The sequence below is a fragment of the Glycine max genome, chromosome 14 (genome assembly GCF_000004515.6).
Source record: "Glycine max cultivar Williams 82 chromosome 14, Glycine_max_v4.0, whole genome shotgun sequence".
Lineage (NCBI taxonomy): Eukaryota > Viridiplantae > Streptophyta > Magnoliopsida > Fabales > Fabaceae > Glycine > Glycine max.
Window position 1 is genome coordinate 14,920,709 of NC_038250.2, and position 10,466 is coordinate 14,931,174.

Sequence of the window (10,466 nt, forward strand, 5' to 3'; positions counted from 1 at the left end):
AAAATGACTGATTGCATGTTGAGAAAGATGAAGCAATGTGTACCTATCACTTGTTTTCACAGAATATGCAGCTAGACAAAGAGGAGAACAAAATGTGAACTATACAGTTAGATGAAGTTAATCATAAGACAGACATCAAGGAAAGTAGCTCAAACCACAGTCTCACAGCTACTGTTTCACTCAAGCACAAGTGTTTAAGTTATTCATTGATAACAACTAATGGGGGGTCCAATCTTTGCATTTCATCTCATGCCATCAAGTCAGAAATGTATAAATAGAATCAGAAGGACTTTCTCAGGCTTGTAGTGAGGTTTGGCTACAAAAATTCATTGGCTACAAAGTCGCTTTTGACCTTATTGACACAACACACTTATTTTTTTCTTCTTCCTTCTTTTTTTATTTTTTTTTAAATACAACTTATTTGTTGTGTGTGTTGATGCTTAACCTTTTTCTTTTCATTTTAATTGACTTTCCTCCCCCAAATTTAGAGTGAATTTGCCTTGAACCATATGCTCTCCTAGAATCTAAACAAGGTATCAGGAGATAATCATTTAAGTTTAGGGTTCAATTCATGACAAAAATCATTCAGCTTATAGAAGGAGCAAAAGATACATTTATCATTCAAGGTGAGCTATTTGGTCAAAAGAGCTTGTGTATATACAAATCATGGACTTCATCATGTTCTAAGTTATACATATCTTTCTAGAATTCAGAGATTCATGCAAAGATCATTACTCACAGAGTAAGGTCACACTCTCACCGGTTTTTGGTTCAAGCTTTTTCTTTCACAATCAATCTGTCTATTGACTAACAATTATACTGTGAGTTCACATTCTTGTTCTTTCTTTGTCTAACATACACACTTGCTCAAAATCATGAAAGGAAACACAAAATCCATCACAATCATGCACTCAATTCAAAATGAAAACATACATCCATTTTTCACAAAAAGATAAAAGTGTTTCATTGTCATGTCATCAAAAATAAGTTAAACTGTTCAAAATGCTTCAGGATAAGCATACTAACTATTCATAGCTAAAACTAGCAGTATATATAGATATAAAGGAAATAATGCACGAAAACCAAAATTATAATAATAATAAATCAAAAAGCAAAAAGTGTCATCAGGAATTAAAATTCCTGTGACTGGTCCTGATTGTCCTGTATCTGAACATTCTTCTCATCTGTTAGATACCATACTGGAGTAACTGGAGGAGAAGTGTCTAAAGGAAGAACTAGTATGGTCTGGCCCTCATGTATCTCTAAGATCGGAATGGAAGAGTCTGTTGCATGCTGAGGTGAAGATGGATCCGCTCTTGGAAATGGTGCATCAGCTAACGCTGGCAGTGGTCCATGATGAGCAGCCTCATTGGATCTCGTCTCTAATCTTTTTTTTTTTACAATCAACAGCTCCAAAGATGGTGGCTTCAGATGAGTGATCATTTTCTGGTTCTGGCTCATGTTGTTGAGGTGCCTGGGCTGTAGAACTTTCATTATCCCCCACAAAAGAAGGTCGGGCTCCTGGCCAGGCCACCTTCTCAACGAACTGCTCTACACCCATAATTGGTCTCTACTGAACTAGTTCCTGCAAGCTTTGTATAATGAGAACCTGTCCTTCAAACAAGCTTTGAAATTTGGCATCTGAAGTCTGAGAGCTTTGGGCAGATAACTCTGCTAAAGATGGAGGTGGGGCTAAAGTAGAAGATGCAGAGATGCCAACTATTGGTGTAAAGGAAGAGGGAATATCAGCTGCTCTGAGCTTAGTCTTCTTTGTCTCTGGAAAATTAACTATTTGGTCATTTGCATTCCAAAAGTTCCTTATGATGTAAGCTAAGTCAATGGTCGGTCTTACATTTTCATAGGAGGTAAGGGCATCAGATCCCACTCCCCTCGATCTACACAAGGCTGTGATTAAAGCTGGGAAGCCTAATCGAGAAGAGTTAGACTGAGCGATCATGGTCATTTGTCCAGAGATCAAGCCGCCGATGTTCATGTCCATCCTTGTGATTAAACCATAGACCAACCTAGCTCTGTCTGTGTTCAAATATGAAGTGCGGGAAGTAGGAGCTAGGTTTGAGTATGAGAAAACACTCCATGTCTGAGCCAGGGTGGTAAGATCTTTTCTGAGAAAACACTCCATGCCCGTAATGCATAGTCTAGCCTCCATCTCTCTGGGATCAGACCTTAGTCTGCAAAATCTAGAATAAGTGGGTAAAGATTCCCCCTCCTCTAATAACACTGGAGTCTGGAGGAACTCATTTAAGCTCTCTGCATCTATCTTGATTAAATGGCCTCTTATTTTAGCACATTTAGGAGCTTGATCTGTTGGACTATAGAAATTGGCATAAAATTCCTTAACCACTGCCACATCTATGCTTCCTTCCTGAAGGTTGGCGAGACGCTTGTGCAGGTTTCGCCTCTCCAATTCTATTTTAAACTTGTCAAATTCAGAATGATAAAGTTTCACACTCCTTTTCAAAAGGATCCTTCAGTCTAAAATATTATCGATATATCGGTTCCAAGCTTCCTCTGATTGAAATCTCCTGTTATCATTCTGATCCTGTGGTCTAGAATCACTACTCATGTTTCTTAGAGGCCATCTGCATATAGAGAACCAAACAATTAATCAGGACACAGTTATTCAAATTTTAAAAACCAAAAAATAAAATTGGAAAAGACACTGGCCACTTAGCGAGACAAAATTCGCTTAGCGGGCCTCACAAAAAACGACACTGGGCTTAGCGGCACAGGAATTCCGCTTAGCTGAAAATGCTAGGTTACAGTGTCTGCAAAGGAGCCCGCAAAGCCTAAGGTTAGCCGCATGGATTTGCGCTTAGCCAAGAATAAGTTGTGCTTAGCGGCACTAAACTAAGCAAAAATTTCTCTAAGTTATGCAGGCTTAGCGAACAGGGTCGCTCAGCTCAGCAGATGTCGTAAGGAATTTCGCTTGGCGCAGGAGATCCTGGCTTAGCGCGCAGCCAAGCAATCAATTTTTTTTACTAAGTTACCTGGGCATAGCGAATCAGCCTCGCTTAGCCACAAGTACTGTACCAAGCAGATGAGCGTTCATCCTCAAGAAATAAACTCGCTTAGCACGGTAAGCGCGCTGAGCGAGTTCTTCAGGAAAATGCCTATATTTAACAAAAATTGATGAACTCGCTTAGTGCAGTAAGCGCACTAAGAAAATTCATTTCATTTTCCAAAAAAAAAATGCAGAAGCAGTGGCGCATTTTCTTCCATATTTTGGGTCTCTACTTAGTGGATTAAACATGCACAACCCTCAATACAGTGTTCAGACACAAAATGAACTTAAAGTTTTCAATTTTAAACTATTCTTAAAACAACAAAACCCTAAAAGTTTAAGCCTACTCTAGAGTTGTCTATCCTAAGGTTTGATAAAAATAACAAAGAGAAAGATCAAGGAACTTACTTGTGCTGCGATGATTGATGAGAACAAAAGGATGCAAAGAAAAAGAAACAAAACGCACAGAGAGCAGTTTGAGGGAGAGAGGGAGTAGAAAGGGCGCAAATTTTTGGAAAGTGGTTGTAACTGACGTTGCACCCACTAAGAACGTTTCGTTCTTTTCGCTTAGCAGTGAGGTTCGCTGAGCAAAAAGGCGAGACGTTTGGTTTCTCAATTTTTCCCGCTCAGCGGCCCGCGCTTAGCTAAATTCAAAATTCAATTTTTTTTTGCACAGAATTTGGCTTAGCGCGAGGATGTTGTCGCTTAGTGGGATCTGTAGATCAGAAAACCTGCAATTTCCGCTAAGCCAAGCTCTAATCCGCTTAGCTGAAATTATGCATTTTAAGTACAGAGGAGTTGGCGCTAGGCGGTTAATAGCATCGCTTAGCGCGCATACTGCCACTAGCGATTGAGCTCAACGACCATGAGTGGCACTAAGCTGTATCCAATCCAGTTTAAACCGCAAGAATATCCGCTTAGCCAGCAGATTAAGCGCTAAGCTCCATGACCCTTAATTCTGGCTGCAATGAATTGTGCTTGGCGACACTGGGTCTCGCTTAGCCAAGGGAAGCCATCGCTAAGCAATCAGTCTGTCGCTTAGTTGAATTCAACTCAAATTGATTTGAGCTTAGCTAACCTTGGCTAGCTTAGCGGAATTAATCAGCCTTAGATGATAGGGTTGTGCGCTAAGCACTTGAAACTCGTGGCTTAGCGCATGAATGATTATGCGCTTAGCGAGAAGCAGACGCTTAGCGAAAGGACTAATTTTCAAAAAGATTTTCTAAGTTTTAAAGTTAGTCCTTTCCCAAGAAATTTTACCATTCAAAGGGAGGCTGATATGCTCCAATGTTCAGATTATACAACAAGTTCCCAATGATCAAATGCATGAAAAACAAAAAATAACACAAATTGAAACTGGGTTACCTCCCAAGGAGAGCTTCTTTAACGTCATTAGCTTGACGCTTTTACCTCACTGGGCGATCTTATGTTTTGGTTCTCACCTTCAGAACCTCTTGACCTTCTCCCATTACCTGCAAGCAAACATTGTGTTATGGATCAGGCTTATCTTCAACAAACAAGTCAAAATCAATTTTTTGGTCTTCAAAACCAAACTACAGCTTCCTCTTCCCCATGTCAACTATGCAGCTTGCGGTCAACATGAACGGCCTCCCCAAGATTACAGGGATGTCAATATCTCTAGAGATATCCATGACCACAAAGTCTGCTGGGAAGATAAAATGCTTGACCCTGACCAATACATCTTCAATTACTCCGTAGGGCCTGGTAATGGAGCGGTAAGCTAATTGTAGAGTCATTCAAGTGGGCATAATCTCCAACTCTCCCAATCTTCTGCACATGGAGAGTGACATCAAATTAATATTGGCTCCCAGATCAATCAGAGTCTTTCCCACATTGACTTCTCCTATTGAACAAGGAATAGTTACACTCCCAGGATCTTTATGCTTAGGTGGAAGAATCTTTTGGATCACAACACTACAATTTCCTTCCACTATGATGTTTTCCTGATGAATGTACTTATGCCTCCTTGTCAACATATCTTTCAAAAATTTAGAGTAAAATGGCATCTGCTGCAGAGCTCCGCCAAAGGGCATGGTTATTTCCAGTTTCCTGAAAATATCCAAAAATCTTGCCAAATGATGATCTTTTTCTTTCTTGGAAGGTACCACAGGATATGATATTTCCACACCTTTGTCCACAACCTTTCCACTTCTACTTTTCTCTGAAATCTTATTTTTTTTTCTTCTTTTTCATTTTTCTCATTTTCTATTTCTTTTTCTCCTTCTTTTTCTTTTTCTTGGTTCTCCATCTTTTTATTCCGGACCATTATTTTCTTCCCTTTTTCTTGATTCTCTTTACCCTTCACATCATTTTCCTTAACCTCGGCACCTATCTTTTCACCCATTTGCTCCTTGTACACCACACTCTCTTCATCCTCAGCTTCCACAAACCTTTTACTCCTAGTCATCATAGCCTTGCATTCCTCCTTAGGATTATTTTCCGTATTTGCTCCAAAACTATTGGATGACTTGTCAGCTATCTGCTTGGCCAGTTGTCCCACCAGGACCTCAAGGTTCTTTATGCTGACTCAGTACTCTTATGATTTGACATCGTTACCTGCATAAACTAAGTCAAGGTTTCTTCCAACATAGTCATCCTCTGAAAGATATTAGGCCCTTGTTGAATTGGCCTGTTTGAGAATCCACCCTGGTCTTTATTGAACTGGTTGCTAGGGTGTGTCCTCCACTGTCCTTGCTGATTATAAGGACCTTGCTGGAAGCCTAAAAATCCTCCTTGAGTATACCCTTGCCTCTGCTGATTCCCCATGAAATCAATTTCTTGAGTGTTTTCTTCAGTGGAGATGCATTGGCCTGACTCATGAGCTTCACCACAAATGGTACAACCTGTGACCTGCAAAACAGAAGAATGTGTAGGTTGCCCAATCGACGGTTTAGTTGGCAGCTTACCAAGTGTTTCCGTTAGGATCTCAAGTTGCTTAGATAGCAACATGTTCTGTGCCAACAAAACATCGTGTGATGTTAGCTCCAACAGGCTCTTCTTTGTGGGTTAATGAGTTCTGTCCCTCAGAATGGCATAATCACTGGCTGACTTGTTCTCTATGAGCTCAGTTGCTTCTTCTGGGGTTTTCAGCTTTATTTTTCCCCCAGAAGAAGCATCTAGTAATTGCTTAGTTTGTGGTCTTAGCCCATCTATGAACATATTCAGTTGGATTGGCTCAGAGAATCCATGGGTGGGAGTTCTTCTCAGTAAGTCTCTGAATCTCTCCAACGCCTCACTCAAGGATTCATCAGGGAATTGGTGAAATGAAGATATTGTTTTCTTCCCTTTAGCAGTCTTAGATTCTAGGAAATACTTCTTTAGGAACTTTTCCACAACTTCTTCCCAGGTTTTAAGACTGTTACATTTGAATGAGTGAAGCCACCTCTTGGCCTCTCCTGCCAGTGAAAATGAGAAAAGGCTGAGTCTGATAGTTTCATCTGGTACACCAGCAATCTTAACAATGTTGCAAATCTCAATAAATGTTGCCAAGTGTGCATAGGGATCTTCATTAGGTAATCCTTGAAATAAATTCCCTTGTATCAGATGGATCAAAGAATGTGGGTAGGTGATGTTGTGCGCTTGCACTTCAAGACGTGCAATGCTAGTGAAAAATTATGGTACCAAATTACTTGAATAGTCCTCAAGGGTAGTTCTTTGGTCGTGCTCATCTTCCATGGTAGCAGTTTTAGACAATTGATTAGTGGATTCCCTTGACGATGGTGAATCAGATGATGATGAATCAGAAAAATGGGTCTCTTCCTCAAGAATGGATGCAACTGTTCTGTCTTGCAATAGTTTCCTTCTCCTCTCAGCCCTGTCCTTCTCAGTGTAGCTTCAATTTCTAAGTCCAAAGGAACTAAAGTGCCTGTGGGAGATCTATGCATAAATAGTACTAACAGAACAACGGTTATCCAGTTCAATAAGAGAAGACAAACATAAATTAAAGAACAAATATACACAGAAACAATCAAAGAATAAAAAATAAAGAATAGACACCTAAGAACGAGCTAACTTCCCAAATTAAAAGAAGCTCCCCAGCAACGGCACAAAAAACTTGTTCGCGGCTGGCAAGTGTATTGGATTGCACAAGTAGTATAAAATGATAAGAACTGAGTATCGAACTCTCGGGGAACTTGTGTTATCTGGCAAACTATTTCAGTAAATAGGTGTCTGGTATGAAAAGATGATTATGGTTATGAACAGGTATATAAACTATCTATGCAAAAAGAAAGAAAATCACGCAAGAGAAATGTTGCGTAAAACCAAGTAGAGAACACGTTGGTCTTCCTAATAGGTTCCTGATGCTAAAATAGATATTCTCTATCTAACAATGCTCATGTATTCCTATGTTGTCTCCTAGAATGCTAGACCCTGACTCCTCATGATAGCCTAGCCTAATCCTGATCAAGCCTCGTCCACAGATTCCTCTTGTAAGACTAAACTTAACCAGGACCGCATTAAGACCCACATACACAACTAAGTTCTTGTACCCCGATTCCTCGTGATAGTACAACAACTTAACCCCGTACTATCAAGGACTTTAGAATCATACCATTTTCCGCTGTTGAATGACCCTAACAAAGCATGCATCTACGTGATCAAGGTAAAGGCATACTGGAATGAAAAGCAAATAGCACAGAGAACACACAAAACATCATTACATAGATAGAAATATATTTACATTAGGTACCTACAGGGAAGATCCAATAGAGGATTTAGCTTTCCATAGTCCGGAAACCTCCTTTACTCCACCTCTAGGATCTCACAAACTCATCTCAAGCTCTCAGAATGGCTTCCACTTTGAGCTCTCCTCTTTGCAAATCTTCACACAACAAAATCTCTCATAACTCTTTGGAACTTGGACCTTTCTCTCTCTAGAACTTCCTACACATGCAAAAGCTTCAAGCCAAGGCGAGATTCTTGTGCATGTAGAGGCTTCTCAAGAAAAAATGCCAAACTCCCACAAAAAATCGTATTTCAAGCTTAAATAGATGGGTTGGTCCATACTTGCATGCTTAGCGCAAATCTGAATCGCATAGCGCACATAAGTGGATTTTGGCTTAGCACGGCTCTCTCGCTTAGTGGATGAGTTGAAGTGGTGCGCTTGATGACCTGGAGCGATGCACTCATCGAACCTGAAAACTCATCTTCTTCTGGATTCTTCCTTGTGCTTAGCCATTGAGTGTCGTGCTTAGCGAATGCTCGCTAAGCCAGTAGATTGGCTTAGCGAGAAGGTGAAAACAACACTTTTGCCAATTTGCCTAATTAACCAGAAATTGAGAGAAATTGATTATTAAACACACAAAACAAAAGTATAAATTATCTATTACCTATATTTAACAGAAAGTACTTATAATATTACAATACAACTATAAATTGAAGAAGTTTGATACAATATACACAAGTTTTACACACAAAAGTTAGTCGTTTTCACCGACTAACAGGTGGCACAAGGAAACTAATAGTTTTCATCTACTTATAGGCGAGGTGACTATAACCATCGATGATGTGGTGTCCTTATTACATTTTCCGATTACAGGTGTCTTCCATCCATACCTTTGATGCTATAGATGTAGAGGAAGTTGTTGACTTGTTAGTTGAGTCACTTGAAGTCACTACACAAGAAGAAAAAGATGAGACTGACCAATGTAGAGGGGCATATGTTTGCCTAACCTAGTTGCGAGGCATTTATCGTAGCAAATGTGACCTAAGATAGTGGACCATAGCAGCTCGAGCATATTTATTACATCTAGTACGTTGCACACTCTTTGCTAGCGAGAGTGCTACACATATCAGTGTGGCATACTTGGATACATTACGTGACCTCAGCCAATTTGGAGGCTATTCATGGGGAGTGGTTGCACTGGTCTATATGTATGACAATCTAAATGTTGCGTCAAAGCATACGACAAAACACCTTGCAGGATATATCACTCTGTTACAAGTAATTATAATTATTTTTACCTCCAGTTATATGTTTTGAACTTTATATGTTGTGATGATAATTAGAATTTTTATTTGAATTTTTTATATGTGCAATCTTGGATCCACGAGCATTCCCTACAACTGCGTCCATTATTGCTAATGAGGATTACCATGAGAGGAAACCACAGGCTTGTTGCAGGAATTCTAGGAAGGCATTACCAGTGATGACGTATCAAAAACACTTGGATAGATTGATGTCAAATATTGTGTGTTGGATACCTTATGGTGACCGCTATGCATTTAGAGAATTTGAGCTGATTTCATTATTTTCTGGACATCTGAGATGGGGTTCAACTATTGTCAGACACCAACCATGGAGGGTCGTGTAGTAATTTGGTTATGTTTAAACCATTCCTCCACTACCTATTGCTCCATCCTTGTCCATAAAGGCAATTAACGATAAATGGCTTAAGGTTTTAGAATACCTTGCACCGGTTGGACAGATTTGTAGTTCTCTTGGTTAGTGTGCAGCAAACTACATGGAGTGGCGGTTCTATAGGATATCTTATCCATTTATGAGTGTGTCACAACTTAGTGATCCTTCTAGACATCCACTCGTGGTGCATGATGATACATTTATTTTACCAGATCCACCTATGTTGCCCATTCAGTTAGAAATTATGCCACAACCATATGCACATGCGACTGTCGATGCAGACATGCCTCATCATGCAGTGGTATAATTTATTTTCAATTCAATATTAGTAATATTTTTTGTCATGGTTCGTATGTGGTATTTTTTACTTTGTTGTGAATGACGCAGGCCACTTGCCAAAGGATAGCAAAAAGTTTCGAAAACATGATCAACATGATGATGGTCACTGTTGGAATTGATGCATACACTCAGACTGACCATTGTCTATGATTAGCTAGGAGGGATACACAAGACAAAGATGATGGAGGACGATGATGAAGACATTTGTGATTGGCTGAGTACTATAGGATATTTTTGTATGCAATATGACTGAACAATGTTTAACAATTTTCTTATTTGATTGGCTATGTATATTATAACTATGGTTTTCAATTGTGTTTCTGTGGTATTTCGCTATTATGTAGTTGGGCTAAACATATTAAACCTAAACACTAAACCACGTAAACCATAAACCCTTATAATGTTAGCCTAAACTTTAAAACAACTTACCCTAAAGACTAAAATAAGTAAACATTAAGCCCTAAAACAAGTTACGCATAACACTAACTTAACTAAACCCTAAGCCCTAACATAAGTAAACCCTAAGCCATGTATACCCTTAACACAAATAAATAAACCCTAAACCATAAAAAATCATAAACCATAAACCCTACACCCCCAATCCTATACATTAAACACGACTCCGTAAACCATAAACTCTAAACCCTTAACCATTAACCTTAAACCCTACACAATATACCATAATTCATATGCCCTAAACCCCAATCATCTTGTAGTAGTTTT

At 39.4% G+C, this 10,466-nt stretch overlaps 1 long non-coding RNA gene across 1 annotated transcript; it reads left to right on the forward strand.

The window, feature by feature from the left end:
- The first annotated feature begins 8,441 nt into the window (after positions 1-8,441).
- Positions 8,442-10,055, forward strand: LOC102667418 (uncharacterized). The gene is made up of 2 exons (XR_001384560.2): positions 8,442-9,705; positions 9,792-10,055. It is a non-coding gene; the product is annotated as an uncharacterized lncRNA (long non-coding RNA).
- Positions 10,056-10,466: the final 411 nt, after the last annotated feature.